The sequence below is a fragment of the Strongylocentrotus purpuratus genome, unplaced genomic scaffold, assembly GCF_000002235.5.
Source record: "Strongylocentrotus purpuratus isolate Spur 01 unplaced genomic scaffold, Spur_5.0 spur5_scaffold_13, whole genome shotgun sequence".
Classification (NCBI taxonomy): Eukaryota; Metazoa; Echinodermata; class Echinoidea; order Camarodonta; family Strongylocentrotidae; genus Strongylocentrotus; species Strongylocentrotus purpuratus.
Window position 1 is genome coordinate 21,973,231 of NW_022145598.1, and position 18,890 is coordinate 21,992,120.

Consider the following 18,890-nt stretch of genomic DNA (forward strand, 5'->3'; position numbering starts at 1 on the left):
ATGTATGGGGGCCCTCTTCACGCACATCATCCTGGTGGCAGGTATGGAATTTACTCTTATGGTATAATTTGGTATAATTAGTTCTTTTTTTATTGTACATTCAACAAAAGTAGTGGCGCCAGTCCAGTATTGATATAGGGGGCGGGGTGCAATGGAGAGGATTGCAACACAGGGGGGGGGGGGGATTAGGTAGGCCTACTTTGCATTTATTGTTTACGAATGGAATTAACTATCAGAGATATTATAGAACGACTCATTGTTATTATTGTTGTCGTTGTTATTATCAATGTTAATATTATTTATATCAATGTTGTTATTATTGTTATCATTATTATTATCCCCTCACCGACGAATTCGGAGGGGATATAGTGACGCTGCCGTCCGTGCTTCCGTCCGTCCGTCCGTACTGTCGTCCTTCCGTCCGTAATAAATCTGGTTCCGCTCGATAACTTTCACGGATTTTAATGAAACTGGATATGAAGGTACATGGACAAAACACAGTCAAATGGACAAAACACAGTAAAACGTATGTAGTATGTAGGTCAAAGGTCAAAGGTCATAGCTGATTAAATATGCAAAAATAGCTAATTACTCGATAACATTTGTAATATTTTACGGATTTTAATGAAATTTTATATGAAGGTACATGGAATCAAAATACAGCTTCAGTTCGAATTCGGAGTAGGTAGGTCAAAGGTCAAAGGTCATAGCTCATTATATATGCGAAAGTATCTAATTATATATGCAAAACTATGGTTTTCATTCAATGACGTAAGTAATGTTGCGAGTATGTACGTCATAGGTCAAAGGTCACAGCTAATTAAATATGCAAAATTTGCTAAATATAGGCCATTTGTTGGAGAGAGGATACTACGCTTGGCGTTGACTTGTTATTATTATCATTACTGTTGTTTTTGTTATTATTATTGAATATCATTATTATAATTATCATTATTGTCATTATTTACGACATGCACACTCAGGTTGACCTCGGCACTGTGTACCACGTGACTGGGGTCATGACACAGGGTAGACCGAGCGATAAACAGCAATGGATAACAACCTACACGCTGTCACTCTCAATCGATAGTGGGACGTGGGTCGGTGTTTCGGAAGAGCATTGTGGATTCTTGAAGGTTAGTTAATATAGTTTAGTCCCTGCCTGCCATCCATTCAAAGGATACGTTGTAATGATGACAGAAATTAGTATAATAAAATCGTGAATCATTTTATTCTTTATGAATATTTGCTGTTATAGTTTATCACTAACATCAAAATAAATCTGACTCAAAACACTATAAAACTGTTTATATATTCCTCGTGGTACGAGTCCCCTTTGCGTGTTAAGGTCATCAAATTTCCCATAGGACGGGACTAAAACACCACGAGGAATATACACCTGATTGAAAGATTGATTGATTGATTGATTTTTATTCGCCATGCTTCCAACATACAACAATATACAAGAATAACAGATCAAAATTAGTTAGCTTGAACAGGATAGCCCACGAAAGCTAGAGAGCTTATTTTCAGTGGGGTCCCCAACAGTCATGTACAAAATTAATGAGTTAAAGTAGTAATTTACAGACAGATAAGCAAAAAAAATTAATAAAGATAATAATGATGATAATAATAACAACATTAAATTGATGATAGAAATGAGAATAAGTACAAGAACAAAAAGAAGAAGAAGAAGAAGAAGAAAAAGAGGAGGAGGAGGAGAAAGAAGAGGAAGGGGAAGAGGAGGAGGAGGAGGAGGAAAATAATGATGAATAAGTATGTAGAATTTCTATAACGTACCAAAACATAAGCATATGCAAAATCAAATAGTATGAACCGGCGGAAAAAAAATTTGTATTCAGGCTTTTCAATCATTTCAATCATAATTATGATTGGCTGCTATCGATTCAAGCATTCATGGCTATGATAGTCGGCCTCTGTATTTGTCTCGATTCTTTGATTTACCTTCGTACTTTCAAATATTCAATCATATCTATACCTAGGGTATGTGTCGGGAATTGTAAACCCTTAAGCACATTTCCATAATTTACATAAACATGAAAGATGTTACACATACAGAAAGTTTTGAATTCTCTTCAGTAACTTCTTCTCTTTATTTGGTAACAAAATTGTGGTCATGATGTTACTGATTAATAAGATAACAATGATTAACTAGACTTTAATTCGTCACTTAGACGAATTAGGTGATACGTATGATAATGGTCTACATAACGAATAATGCATTACACGATATATTATTTTGTAAAATGCTTCTCCCATTCATATGCTTCTCCCATTATGATCTATTCATATGTCAAGATTAAATTATGTCTCCTTGATCATCATGGATCTAGGGAAGATAGATTGAAACAATATATGACCTTTGACCCTGTGCAGTAACCAGTTACACATTTGACTCTAATTTACATCATGAAGAACACCTTTTGACGATTTTTATCTTATTCAAAGAAATGAAAATGTAATTGATAAATGATTATCATCATTATGATAATGATGATCATGATGATCATGATCATGATCATGAGCGCGATCATGACATCTTATTGAAAAAATGAGGGTTGATTTAGATAGCATATAGTCTCAGCTACAACATACTCAAAAATCAACAAAATCCAAGCCGAAATAACGGCGATATTGCTCGCAAAAGACAGGAATGTAGACTCCAGATTTTAGAAAAAGTCTTCTCCAATAGGGATTACACGCAAAAAGTAATGGATTAAGTGAAAATAGGGTAATAATAAAGTAAAAAGGGTTATTTATGACATTATTTGCGAATCTACGTGTTTAAATAATCAAAGGAGATGGTACAGTGAAGGTCAAAAGGAAAAAAAAGTGAAAAAAAAAGTGTTGGAGACACCCGGACTCGAACCAGGGATCTCGAGGTTGGAAGTCAAGTGCGTTACCTATATACCAAAACATCTCCCATAGCGATTACACGTAAACGGGAAATGGAATTCAGAAATCCTACTTTGCAAGTGAAATATGAGCCTGATTCCGACATCTAATCGAAAAAATAATGGACACACTTTTGTTAGCTTATTGTCTCAGCTACAACATATCTAAAGCTCAGCGAAAACAAAGCTAAAACAACGGAGATTTTGCTCGCGAAAGACAGGAGTGTAGAATCCAGTTTTGAGAAAAAGTCATGTCCCGTAGAGAATACACGCAAAATGCGAAAAATTGACATGCCTCCTTTAATCGCAAAAATACACCATGATACTTTTGTCAAAAATAAAAATTGTGAATAATACATTTGTAGAAAATTGTCTCAGCTAGAACATATCAAAATTAAAAAGAAAATTGATCAATATTTAAAGAGATACAATCAATTTTCCAAAAATATGCTGACGTCATAACATGCAAATTGAAATTTTGAGTTTGGAGGCCATTATGATGACGTCATGAGTTAATTGAGGATAAAATGAGACATGAAATCATATTTCCAACTCATCATCTATCCAAATATGACAAAATATTAGGAGTTTCTATCTATTCTAAAGAGTTACAATGAATTTTATATAGGCATGTTTTTGCCCATGTATTGTAGATAAAGATAACGCAAATCCGCGCGTGCTGTCAACTTTGACGGACGCTCATTGCGTTAATAAAAGGTGAACAAATTATCAAAATGCTTGGAAAATGTACCGAATATGATGACAGAAAAAAATCGGCGATTCTATGTTGCAAAATGCCAGTACGCGCGAAAACGCGCGCGCATGCGCGTGTGCGTAATTTTTTTATCAAATGCTTCATATGGCCTGAAACGTATGCAAAAAAAATTTGGGATGATTTAGAGCATTTTAATTTTTTGCGCGCGCGTAAACGCGCGGACGAGCGCGCACGCGCGCTTTTACGGACGTTTATTGACTTGAAATTGACTGGACGGATATTGATCATAATCATGATAAATATAAATGAAAAATTCCTATTCGTTATGAAGATATGATCATTAGTTGATTTTCACAAAATGGCGCCTGGATGACGTCACGATGACCTTGACTGTCTGAAAAGTCACACAGTTCTAAGTTAGACTAAGATCTATCATCATTGAAAGTTTCATGATAATGGCTTTATTCAGTCTTGAGATATCCTGCGAACAAATTCGAGGAAGAATAATAAAAATAAACTAGACTTTAATTCGTCACTTAGACGAATTAGGTGATACGTATGATAATGGTTTACATAACGAATAATGCATTACACGATATATTATTTTGCTTCTCCCATTCATATGCTTCTCCCATTATGATCTATTCATATGTCAAGATTAAATTGTGTCTCCTTGATCATCATGGATCTAGGGAAGATAGATTGAAACAATATATGACCTTTGACCCTGTGCAGTAACCAGTTACACATTTGACTCTAATTTACATCATGAAGAACACCTTTTGACGATTTTATCTTATTCAAAGAAATGAAAATGTAATTGATAAATGATTAGCATCATTATGATAATGATGATCGTGATGATCATGATCATGATCATGAGCGCGATCATGACATCTTATTGAAAAAAATGAGGGTTGATTTAGATAGCATATAATCTCAGCTACAACATACTCAAACATCAACAAAATCCAAGCCGAAATAACGGCGATATTGCTCGCAAAAGAAAGGAATGTAGACTCCAGATTTGAGAAAAAGTCATTTCCCATAGGGATTACACGCAAAAAGTAATGGATTAAGTGAAAATAGGGTAATAATAAAGTAAAAAGGGTTATTTATGACATTATTTGCGAATCTACGTGTTTAAATAATCAAAGGAGATGGTACAGTAAAGGTCAAAAGGAAAAAAAAGTGAAAAAAAAAGTGTTGGAGACACCCGGACTCGAACCAGGGATCTCGAGGTTGGAAGTCAAGTGCGTTACCGATATACCAAAACATCTCCCATAGCGATTACACGTAAACAGGAAATGGAATTCAGAAATCCTACTTTGCAAGTGAAATATGAGCATGATCCCGGCATCTAATCGAAAAAAAAGGGCACATTGTGATAGCTCATTGTCTCAGCTAGAACATATCCGAAGCTCAGCGAAAACGAAGCTAAAACAACGGAGATTTTGCTCGCGAAAGACAGGAGTGTAGAATCCAGTTTTGAGAAAAAGTCATGTCCCATAGAGAATACACGCAAAATGCGAAAAATTGACATGCCTCCTTTAATCGCAAAAATACACCATGATACTTTTGTCAAAAATAAAAAGTGTGATCATTACATTTGTAGAAAATTGTCTCAGCTAGAACATATCAAAACTAAAAAGAAAATTGATCCATATTTACAGAGATACAATCAATTTTCCAAAAATATGCTGACGTCATAATATGCAAATTAAAATTTTGAGTTTGGAGGCCATTATGATGACGTCATGAGTTAATTGAGGATTAAATGAGACATGAAATCATATCTCCGACTCATAATCTATCAAAATATGACAAAATATTAGGAGTTTCTATCTATTCTAAAGAGTTACAATGAATTTTATATAGGCATGTTTTTGCCCATGTATTGTGGATAAAGATAACGCAAATCCGCGCGTGCTGTCAACTTTGACGGACGCTCATTGCGTTAATAAAAGGTGAACAAATTATCAAAATGCTTGGAAAAATGTACCGAATATGATGACAGAAAAAAATCGGCGATTCTATGTTGCAAAATGCCAGTAAGCGCGAAAACGCGCGCGCATGCGCGTGTGCGTAATTTTTTTATCAAATGCTTCATATGGCCTGAAACGTATGCAAAAAAAATTTGGGATGATTTAGAGCATTTTTAATTTTTGCGCGCGCGTAAACGCGCGGACGAGCGCGCACGCGCGCATTTACGCACGTTTATTGACCTCAACTTGACCGGACGGATATTGATCTTAATCATGATAAATATGAATGAAAAATTATTATTCGTTATAAAGATATGATCATTAGTTGATTTTCACAAAATGGCGCCTGGATGACGTCACGATGACTTTGAGTCTTTGAAAAGTCACGCAGTTCTAAGTTAGACTAAGATCTATCATCATTGAAAGATTCATAACAATGGCTTCATTCAGTCTTGAGATATCCTGCGAACAAATTCGAGGAAGAATAATAATAAATAAATAAATAATAAAAATCTTGACGAAATCAAAAGGTGATACGTCTACGTACGTATCACCTAACTAGACTTTAATTCGTCACTTAGACGAATTAGGTGATACGTATGATAGTGGTCTACATAACGAATAATGCATTACACGATATATTATTTTGTAAAATGCTTCTCCCATTCATATGCTTCTCCCATTATGATCTATTCATATGTCAAGATTAAATCGTGTCTCCTTGATCATCATGGATCTAGGGAAGATAGATTGAAACAATATATGACCTTTGACCCTGTGCAGTAACCAGTTACACATTTGACTCTAATTTACATCATGAAGAACACCTTTTGACGATTTTTATCTTATTCAAAGAAATGAAAATGTAACTGATAAATGATTATCATCATTATGATTATGATGATCATGAGCGCGATCATGACATCTTATTGAAAAAATGAGGGTTGATTTAGATAGCATATAGTCTCAGCTACAACATACTCAAAAATCAACAAAATCTAAGCCAAAATAACGGCGATATTGCTCGCAAAAGACAGGAATGTAGACTCCAGATTTTAGAAAAAGTCATCTCTCCTAGGGATTACACGCAAAAAGTAATGGATTAAGTGGAAATAGGGTAATAATAAAGTAAAAAGGGTTATTTATGACATTATTTGCGAATCTACGTGTTTAAATAATCAAAGGAGATGGTACCACAGTGAAGGTCAAAAGGAAAAAAAAAAGTGGGAAAAAAAGTGTTGGAGACACCCGGACTCGAACCAGGGATCTCGAGGTTGGAAGTCAAGTGCGTTACCGATATACCAAAACATCTCCCATAGCGATTACACGTAAACGGGAAATGGAATTCAGAAATCCTACTTTGCAAGTGAAATGTGAGCATGATCCCGGCATCTAATCGAAAAATAAAAGGCACACTTTTGATAGCTCATTGTCTCAGCTACAACATATCCAAAGCTCAGCGAAAACAAAGATAAAACAACGGAGATTTTGCTCGCGGAAGACAGGAGTGTAGAATCCAGTTTTGAGAAAAAGTCATGTCCCATAGAGAATACACGCAAAATGCGAAAAATTGGCATGCCTCCTTTAATCGCAAAAATGCACCATGATACTTTTGTCAAAAATAAAATTTTGAATACTACATTTGTAGAAAATTGTCTCAGCTAGAACATATCAAAATTAAAAAGAAAATTGATCCATATTTACAGAGATACAATCAATTTTCCAAAAATATGCTGACGTCATAATATGCAAATTGAAATTTTGAGTTTGGAGGCCATTATGATGACGTCATGAGTTAATTGAGGATAAAATGAGACATGAAATCATATTTCCAACTCATAATCTATCTAAATATGAAAAAATATTAGGAGTTTCTATCTATTCTAAAGAGTTACAATGAGTTTTATATAGGCATGTTTTTGCCCATGTATTGTGGATAAAGATAACGCAAATCCGCGCGTGCTGTCAACTTTGACGGACGCTCATTGCGTTAATAAAAGGTGAACAAATTATCAAAATGCTTGGAAAAATGTACCGAATATGATGACCGAAAAAAATCGGCGATTCTACGTTGCAAAATGCCAGTACGCGCGAAAACGCGCGCGCATGCGCGTGTGCGTAATTTTTTATCAAATGCTCCATATGGCCTGAAACGTATGCAAAAAAAATTTAGGATGATTTAGAGCATTTAAAAATTTTGCGCGCGCGTAAACGCGCGGACGAACGCGCACGCGCGCATTTGCGCACTTTTATTGACCTCAACTTGACCGGACGGATATTTATCTTAATCGTGTTAATTATGAATGAGAAATACTTTTTCGTTATGAAGATATGATCATTAGTTGATTTTCACAAAATGGCGCCTGGATGACGTCACGATAATTTTGACTCTCTAAAAAGTCACGCAGTTCTAAGTTAGACTAAGATCTATCATCATGGCAAGTTTCATGATAATGGCTTTATTCAGTCTTGAGATATCCTGCGAACAAATTCGAGGAAGAATAATAATAAATAAATAAATAAATAATAATAAAAATCTTGACGAAATCAAAAGGTGATACGTCTACGTACGTATCACCTAACTAGACTTTAATTCGTCACTTAGACGAATTAGGTGATACGTATGATAATGGTCTACATAACGAATAATGCATTACACGATATATTATTTTGTAAAATGCTTCTCCCATTCATATGCTTCTCCAATTATGATCTATTCATATGTCAAGATTAAATTGTGTCTCCTTGATCATCATGGATCTAGGGAAGATAGATTGAAACAATATATGACCTTTGACCCTGTGCAGTAACCAGTTACACATTTGACTCTAATTTACATCATGAAGAACACCTTTTGACGATTTTTATCTTATTCAAAGAAATGAAAATGTAATTGATAAATGATTATCATCATTATGTTAATGATGATCATGATGATCATGATCATGATCATGAGCGCGATCACATCTTATCGAAAAAATGAGGGTTGATTTAGATAGCATATAGTCTCAGCTACAACATACTCAAAAATCAACAAAATCCAAGCCGAAATAACGGCGATATTGCTCGCAAAAGACAGGAATGTAGACTCCAGATTTTAGAAAAAGTCATCTCCCATAGGGATTACACGCAAAAAGTAATGGATTAAGTGAAAATAGGGTAATAATAAAGTAAAAAGGGTTATTTATGACATTATCTGCGAATCTACGTGTTTAAATAATCAAAGGAGATGGTACAGTGAAGGTCAAAAGGAAAAAAAAGTGAGAAAAAAAAAGTGTTGGAGACACCCGGACTCGAACCAGGGATCTCGAGGTTGGAAGTCAAGTGCGTTACCGATATACCAAAACATCTCCCTTAGCGATTACACGTAAACGGGAAATGGAATTCAGAAATCCTACTTTGCAAGTGAAATATGAGCATGATCCCGGCATCTAATCGAAAGATAAAGAAAACACTTTTGATAGCTCATTGTCTCAGCTACAACATATCCAAAGCTAAGCGAAAACAAAGCTAAAACAACAGAGATTTTGCTCGCGAAAGACAGGAGTGTAGAATCCAGTTTTGAGAAAAAGTCATGTCCCATAGAGAATACACGCAAAATACGAAAAATTGACATGCCTCCTTTAATCGCAAAAATACACCATGATACTTTTGTCAAAAATAAAAATTGTGAATACTACATTTGTATAAAATTGTCTCAGCTAGAACATATCAAAATTTAAAAAAAAATCGATCAATATTTACAGAGATACAATCAATTTTCAAAAAATAAGCTGACGTCATAATATGCAAATTAAAATTTTGAGTTTGGAGGCCATTATGATGACATTATGACTTAATTGAGGGTCAAATGAGACATGAAATCATATTTCCATTTCATAATCTATCCAAATATGAAAAAAATATTGGGAGTTTCTACCTATTCTAAAGAGTTACAATAAATTTTATATAGGCATGTTTTTGCCCATGTATTGTGGATAAAGATAACGCAAATCCGCGCGTGCTGTCAACTTTGACGGACGCTCATTGCGTTAATAAAAGGTGAACAAATTATCAAAATGCTTGGAAAAATGTGCCAAATATGATGACAGAGAAAATTTGGCGATTCTATGTTGCAAAATGCCAGTACGCGCGGAAACGCGCACGCATGCGCGTGTGCGCGATTTTTGTGTGAAATGCTTTAAATGGCCTAAAACGTATGCAAAAAAATTTTAAGACGATTTGGAGCATTTTAAATTTTTGCGCGCGCATTAACGCGCGCACGAATGCGTACGCGCGCGTTTACGCACGTTTATTGACCTAAAATTGACCGGACGGATATTGATCTTAATCATGATAAATATGAATGAAAAATTACTATCCGTTATGAAGATATGATCATTAGTTGATTTTCACAAAATGGCGCCTGGATGACGTCACGATGACTTTGAGTCTTTGAAAAGTCACGCAGTTCTAAGTTAGACTAAGATCTATCATCATTGAAAGATTCATAACAATGGCTTCATTCAGTCTTGAGATATCCTGCGAACAAATTTGAGGAAGAATAATAAATAAAAACTAGACTTTAATTCGTCACTTAGACGAATTAGGTGATACGTATGATAATGGTTTACATAACGAATAATGCATTACACGATATATTATTTTGTAAAATGCTTCTCCCATTTATATGCTTCTCCCATTATGATCTATTCATATGTCAAGATTAAATTGTGTCTCCTTGATCATCATGGATCTAGGGAAGATAGATTGAAACAATATATGACCTTTGACCCTGTGCAGTAACCAGTTACACATTTGACTCTAATTTACATCATGAAGAACACCTTTTGACGATTTTTATCTTATTCAAAGAAATGAAAATGTAATTGATAAATGATTATCATCATTATGATAATGATGATCATGATGATAATGATCATGATCATGAGCGCGATCATGACATCTTATTGAAAAAATGAGGGTTGATTTAGATAGCATATAGTCTCAGCTACAACTTACTCAAAAGTCAACAAAATCCAAGCAGAAATAACGACGATATTGCTCGCAAAAGACAGGAATGTAGACTCCAGATTTGAGAAAAAGTCATCTCCCATAGAGATTACACGCAAAAAGTAATGGATTAAGTGAAAATAGGGTAATAATAAAGTAAAAAGGGTTGTTTGTGACATTATTTGCGATTCTACGTGTTTTAATAATCAAAGGAGATGGTACAGTGAAGGTCAAAAGGAAAAAAAAGTGAAGAAAAAAATTGTTGGAGACACCCGGACTCGAACCAGGGATCTCGAGATTGGAAGTCAAGTGCGTTACCGATATACCAAAACATTTCCCATAGCGATTACACGTAAACGGGAAATGGAATTCTGAAATCCTACTTTGCAAGTGAAATATGAGCATGATCCCGGCATCTAATCGAAAAATAAAGGGCGTACTTGTGATAGCTCATTGTCTCAGCTACAACATATCCGAAGTTCAGCGAAAACGAAGCTAAAACAACAGAGATTTTGCTCGCGAAAGACAGGAGTGTAGAATCCAGTTTTGAGAAAAAGTCATGTCCCATAGAGAATACACGTAAAATGTGAAAAATTGACATGCCTTCTTTAATTGCAAAAATACGCCATGATGCCTTTGTCAAAATGGAAAATTGTGGATTATTTATTTGTAGAAAATTGTCTCAGGTAGAACATATCAAAATTTAAAAGAAAATCAATCAATATTTACAGAGATACAATCAATTTTCCAAAATTATGCTGACGTCATAATATGCAAATTGAAATTTTGAGTTTGGAGGCCATTATGATGACGTTATGAGTTAATTGAGGGTCAAATGAGACATGAAATCATATCTCCAACTTATAACCTATCTAAATATGAAAAAATATTGGGAGTTTCTATCTATTCTGAAGAGTTACAAAGAATTTTGTATAGACATGTTTTTGCTCATGTATTGTGGATAAAGATAACGCAGGTCCGCGCGCGCTGTCAACTTTGACGGACGCTCATTGCGTTATTAAAAGGTGAACAAGTTATCAAAATGCTTGGAAAGATGTACCAAATATGATGATAGAGAACATTCGGCGATTCTATGTTGCAAAATGCTAGTACGCGCAAAAAACGCGCGCGCATGCGCGTTTGCGTGATTTTTTGTCAAATGCTCCATATGGCCTGAAACGTATGCAAAAAAATTTGGGATGATTTGGAGCATTTTAATTTTTTTCGCGCGCGTAAACGCGCGTACGAACGCGCACGCGCGCATTTGCGCACGTTTATTGATCTGAAATTGACCGGATGGATATTGATCTTCTTCCTGATAAATATGAATGAAAAATTCCTTTCCGTTATGAAGATATGATCATAAGTTTATTTTCACAAAATGGCGCCTGGATGACGTCACGATAATTTTGAGTCTTTGAAAAGTCACGCAGTTCTAAGTTAGACTAAGATCTATCATCATGGCAAGTTTCATGATAATGGCTTTATTCAGTCTTGAGATATCCTGCGAACAAATTCGAGGAAGAATAATAATAAATAAACTAGACTTTAATTCGTCACTTAGACGAATTAGGTGATACGTATGATAATGGTTTACATAACGAATAATGCATTACACGATATATTATTTTGCTTCTCCCATTCATATGCTTCTCCCATTATGATCTATTCATATGTCAAGATTAAATTGTGTCTCCTTGATCATCATGGATCTAGGGAAGATAGATTGAAACAATATATGACCTTTGACCCTGTGCAGTAACCAGTTACACATTTGACTCTAATTTACATCATGAAGAACACCTTTTGACGATTTTATCTTATTCAAAGAAATGAAAATGTAATTGATAAATGATTAGCATCATTATGATAATGATGATCGTGATGATCATGATCATGAGCGCGATCATGACATCTTATTGAAAAAATGAGGGTTGATTTAGATAGCATATAGTCTCAGCTACAACATACTCGAAAAATCAACAAAATCCAAGCCGAAATAACGGCGATATTGCTCGCAAAAGACAGGAATGTAGACTCCAGATTTGAGAAAAAGTCATTTCCCATAGGGATTACACGCAAAAAGTAATGGATTAAGTGAAAATAGGGTAATAATAAAGTAAAAGGGTTATTTATGACATTATTTGCGAATCTACGTGTTTAAATAATCAAAGGAGATGGTACAGTGAAGGTCAAAAGGAAAAAAAAGTGAAAAAAAAGTGTTGGAGACACCCGGACTCGAACCAGGGATCTCGAGGTTGGAAGTCAAGTGCGTTACCTATATACCAAAACATCTCCCATAGCGATTACACGTAAACGGGAAATGGAATTCAGAAATCCTACTTTGCAAGTGAAATATGAGCATGATCCCGGCATCTAATCGAAAAACAAAGGACGCACTTTTGATAGCTCATTGTCTCAGCTACAACAGATCCGAAGCTCAGCGAAAACAAAGCTAAAACAACGGAGATTTTGCTCGCGAAAGACAGGAGTGTAGAATCCAGTTTTGAGAAAAAGTCATGTCCCATAGAGAATACACGCAAAATGCGAAAAATTGACATGCCTCCTTTAATCGCAAAAATACCCCATGATATATTTGTCAAAAATAAAAATTGTGAATACTACATTTGTAGAAAATTGTCTCAGCTAGAACATATCAAAATTGAAAAGAAAATTTATCAATATTTCTAGAGATACAATAAATTTTCCAAAAATATGCTGACGTCATAATATGCAAATTAAAATTTTGAGTTTGGAGGCCATTATGATGACGTCATGAGTTAATTGAGGATAAAATGAGACATGAAATCATATCTCCGACTCATAATCTATCCAAATATGAAAAGATATTAGGAGTTTCTATCTATTCGAAAGAGTTACAATGAATTTTATATAGGCATGTTTTTGCCCATGTATTGTGGATAAAGATAACGCAAATCCGCGCGTGCTGTCAACTTTGACGGACGCTCATTGCGTTAATAAAAGGTGAACAAATTATCAAAATGCTTGGAAAAATGTACCAAATATGATGACAGAAAAAATTCGACGATTCTATGTTGCAAAATGCCAGTACGCGCGAAAACGCGCGCGCATGCGCGTGTGCGTAATTTTTTTTAACAACTGCTCCATATGGCCTGAAACGTATGCAAAAAAAATTTGGGATAATTTAGGGCATTTTAATTTTTTGCGCGCGCGTAAACGCGCAGACGAGCACGCACGCGCGCATTAGCGCACTTTTTTCTGACCTCAAACTGACCGGAAGGATATTGATCTTAATCGTGATAATTATGAATAAGAAATACTTTTCCGTTATGAAGATATGATCATAAGTTTATTTTCACAAAATGGCGCTTGGATGACGTCACGATGATTTTGAGTTTTTGAAAAGTCACGCAGTTCTAAGTTAGGCTAAGATCTATCATCATGGCAAGTTTCATGATAATGGCTTAAGCCATTCTTGAGATATCCTGCGAACAAAATTAAGGAAGAATAATAATAATTTCTTCTATACAGACACAAAATAAATACTAGACTTTAATTCGTCACTTAGACGAATTAGGTGATACGTATGATAATGGTTTACATAACGAATAATGCATTACACGATATATTATTTTGCTTCTCCCATTCATATGCTTCTCCCATTATGATCTATTCATATGTCAAGATTAAATTGTGTCTCCTTGATCATCATGGATCTAGGGAAGATAGATTGAAACAATATATGACCTTTGACCCTGTGCAGTAACCAGTTACACATTTGACTCTAATTTACATCATGAAGAACACCTTTTGACGATTTTATCTTATTCAAAGAAATGAAAATGTAATTGATAAATGATTAGCATCATTATGATAATGATGATCGTGATGATCATGATCATGATCATGAGCACGATCATGACATCTTATTGAAAAAATGAGGGTTGATTTAGATAGCATATAGTCTCAGCTACAACATACTCAAAAATCAACAAAATCCAAGCCGAAATAACGGCGATATTGCTCGCCAAAGACAGGAATGTAGACTCCAGATTTGAGAAAAAGTCATTTCCCATAGGGATTACACGCAAAAAGTAATGGATTAAGTGAAAATAGGGTAATAATAAAGTAAAAAGGGTTATTTATGACATTATTTGCGAATCTACGTGTTTAAATAATCAAAGGAGATGGTACAGTGAAGGTCAAAAGGAAAAAAAAGTGAAAAAAAAGTGTTGGAGACACCCGGACTCGAACCAGGGATCTCGAGGTTGGAAGTCATGCTAGGAGTCCACTGGGCCGCGCCAGTTGGCGCCAGTTTGCGCCAATGCAATTTACTGTGGCGCCTAGTGTCGCCAATAAGGTGCCTAGTGGCGTGTAGTGGCTCAAACTGCCTCCCAACTGGCTCGTGGTGGCCCGTAACGGCACCAAATTTGAATGTGGCGGCAAGAAAATTTCAAAATGTTTGAAATTTTCGTCGCGCCACTTGCATCGAGCAATCAGCGCCAAGTGTCCGCCAAGTGGCACCAAATGGCGCGAACATATCGCCCTTTGGCGCAAACAATCCGCCTATTGGAATCCACTGGAATGTAATGGCGCGCGCTAAGTTGCGCCAATGAGATTTCGCGCCACATGGCGCCACTTGGCGCCAAGGGGCACCTTGTTTGCGCCACTACGCGAGCCAAACGGCACCCGATTGGTGACTACTTCGCGCCAAATGCCACCTGATTGCCCGCCATTCGGCGCCACTTGCCGCCTATAACAGCAGGGCGGCATCGCAGGACTTTCTCACAGTGATGGCGGCAGTTCTCCAAGCTCTAGGGATGAGGTTGTGCTGGGCATCCTCCTGGTCCAACATGCGGATGTCCCATGCCTGATAGTGCTTCCTGATGAGGTTGTGCAGCATGACGGCAGCTTCAATGAGCAGGCGGACTGTGTCTGGTTCCTGTCTCATCTGGCCAAGGAAGCACTGGAACCGCAGAGCCAGAATACCAAAGGCATTTTCATCCACACGCCTTGCCCTGGACAGCCTGTAGTTGAAGATCTTCTGCTGTTGGTCCATGCTACGCCGGCCATAAGGCTTCATCATGTACGTCCTCATGGCGAAGGCATAGTCTCCCACGAAGAAGTACGGCATAGCGTGCTCTTCATCATCATGGGGAAGAGGAGCTGGATCTGGGATGCCTAAAGCGCCAGCTTCAATGCACTCCTTCAGTTCACTGTTGTTGTAGATCTGGGCATCAGACTGATGGCCAACCCCACCCACATCGATCCAGGAACTGGTACTTTGAATCTACCAGAGCCATCTTCTGACAACCGAGAAGAACTGCTTGTAGTTGAAGTAAAGGGCTTTTTGCTAACGTTGCACCCAAACTATGGAACACTTTACCACTAGAAATAAGACAATCATCATCAGTCGAAACATTTAAGAAGAAACTTAAGCACCATTTGTTTATGTCGTAGTTTTAATATTGTAAAATTATGTCGTAGTTTGTATAGTGTATAATTATGTCGTAGTTTTAATATTGTATAATTATTTTTGATGTTGTACAAGAGCGCCTTGAGCAGTCTTTTAGAATGGATATGTGCGCTATATAAATTGACATTATTATTATTATTATTATTAAAGGCTGCCTGATTTGTTGGGCTTCTGGAGACGGATGTGCTTTCCATCATAGCCTCCCAGACAGTGAGGAAGATTCCATCTGGCTTCAAAATTACCTGCAACCTCAAGCCAGCCTTCATTGGTTGTGGTGAGTTAGATGACTTCTGCAGCATACTCATCCACTACCGCTCTGGCTACATCAGGGACAAACTTCTGGATGGTTTCCTTGCCCATTCGGAAGTTGAAAGACAGCTCGGCATAGGTGGCCCCATTGGCGAGATGGCGCAGGAAGACGGACAACTTGAGACCAAGGGAATGGCCTTCCTGATGTGGGTGTCCTTTTTCTGCAAGTGGGGTGTAAGCCTGACCAACAGGTCATCAAACATCTCTGGGGACACCCTGGTGTAGTTCTTGAACTTCCTCCTGTCATTCTCACTCAGCTCTTCCATCAAAGTGTGGTACTGTCCACGTTCGGTCCTCAAATGTGGGTGGAGCATGGGTCTAAACCACCAGTTGTGCTTCCTTTTCTTCTTAGGAGGCTCTTCTTCTTCAGGATTGGCCAGCATAAGTTGATAGGCAGTGGCCACCTCAGCATCTCTCATCATCTTCTGATGGAGCAGCATCATCACTCCAACATTATCAAAAGCCTCGGACATATCAAAATTGTAAATATTTAGTAGAGATGTTGTTCATACAGCAGCTGAGGAGGGTCTGAACCAGGTAGCCAATGGCCGGTATTTATTTAGTCGGCAAGTAGCGCCAAGCGGCGGCAAGTTCAAACCAATTTGGCGACCTTTGGCACAAACTAATCACCAAGTGGCGCAAAGTAGCCGTCTATTGGCGCGAATGGCGCCAACAGGGTGAATTTTGGAATCAAATGGCCGTGTAATGGCGCGAACTGGCGCGAACTGGCGCATCATTTTGGAGCAAGCCGGGTGGCATTTGGCGCACGCCATATGGCACCCAGTTTATTCCTCTTGGCGACACATGCCGAGCGGACATTAATTCGGCGCCACAGCGAGCCACTACGCGCCAATCACATAATCTTTGGCGCGAACTGGCACCAACTGGCGCCGGCCCAGTGGACTCCTAGCATCAAGTGCGTTACCGATATACCAAAACATCTCCCATAGCGATTACACGTAAACGGGAAATGGAATTCAGAAATCCCACTTTGCAAGTGAAATATGAGCATGATCCCGGCATCTAATCGAAAAATAAAGGGCACACTTTTGATAGCTCATTGTCTCAGCTACAACATATCCGAAGCTCAGCGAAGACGAAGCTAAAACAACGGAGATTTTGATCGCGAAAGACAGGAGTGTAGAATCCAGTTTTGAGAAAAAGTCATGTCCCATAGAGAATACACGCAAAATGCGAACAATTGACATGCCTCCTTTAATTGCAAAAATACACCATGATACTTTTGTCAAAAATAAAAATTGTGAATATTACATTTGTAGAAAATTGTCTCAGCTAGAACTTATCAAAATTAAAAAAAGAAAATTAATCCATATTTACAGAGATACAATCAATTTTCCAAAAATATGCTGACGTCATAATATGCAAATTAAAAATTTGAGTTTGGAGGCCATTATGATGACGTCATGAGTTAATTGAGGATCAAATGAGACATGAAATCATATCTCCGACTCATAATCTATCCAAATATGAAAAAATATTAGGAGTTTCTATCTATTCTAAAGAGTTACAATGACTTTTATATAGGCATGTTTTTGCCCATGTATTGTAGATAAAGATAACGCAAATCCACGCGTGCTGTCAACTTTGACGGACGCTCATTGCGTTAATAAAAGGTGAACAAGTTATCAAAATGCTTGGAAAAATGTACCAAATATAATGACAGAAAAAATTCGGCGATTCTATATTGCAAAATGCCAGTACGCGCGAAAACGCGCGCGCATGCGCGTGTGCGTAATTTTTTTATCAAATGCTCCATATGGCCTGAAACGGATATAAAAAAAAATTGGGATGATTTGGAGCATTTTAATTTTTTTCGCGCGCGTAAACGCGCGGACATAAGCGTACGCGCATTTTTGCGCGCATTTATTGACTTGAAATTGACCGGACGGATATTGAGTTTAATCATGATAAATATGAATGAAAAATGGCTTTCCTTTATGAAGATATGATCATAAGTTGATTTTCACAAAATGGCGCCTGGATGACGTCACGATGACCTTGACTGTCTGAAAAGTCACACAGTTCTAAGTTAGACTAAGATCTATCATCATTGAAAGTTTCATGATAATGGCTTTATTCAGTCTTGAGATATCCTGCGAACAAATTCGAGGAAGAATAATAAAAATAAATAATAATAATAATAATAATAATAAAGAAAAATCTTGACGAAATCAAAAGGTGATACGTTGACTTCGTTACGTATCACCTAAAAATAAATAAAAATCTTGACGAAATCAATAGGTGATACGTAGACTTCGTTACGTATCACCTAACTAGACTTTAATTCGTCACTTAGACGAATTAGGTGATACGTATGATAATGGTTTACATAACGAATAATGCATTACACGATATATTATTTTGCTTCTCCCATTCATATGCTTCTCCCATTATGATCTATTCATATGTCAAGATTAAATTGTGTCTCCTTGATCATCATGGATCTAGGGAAGACAGATTGAAACAATATATGACCTTTGACCCTGTGCAGTAAC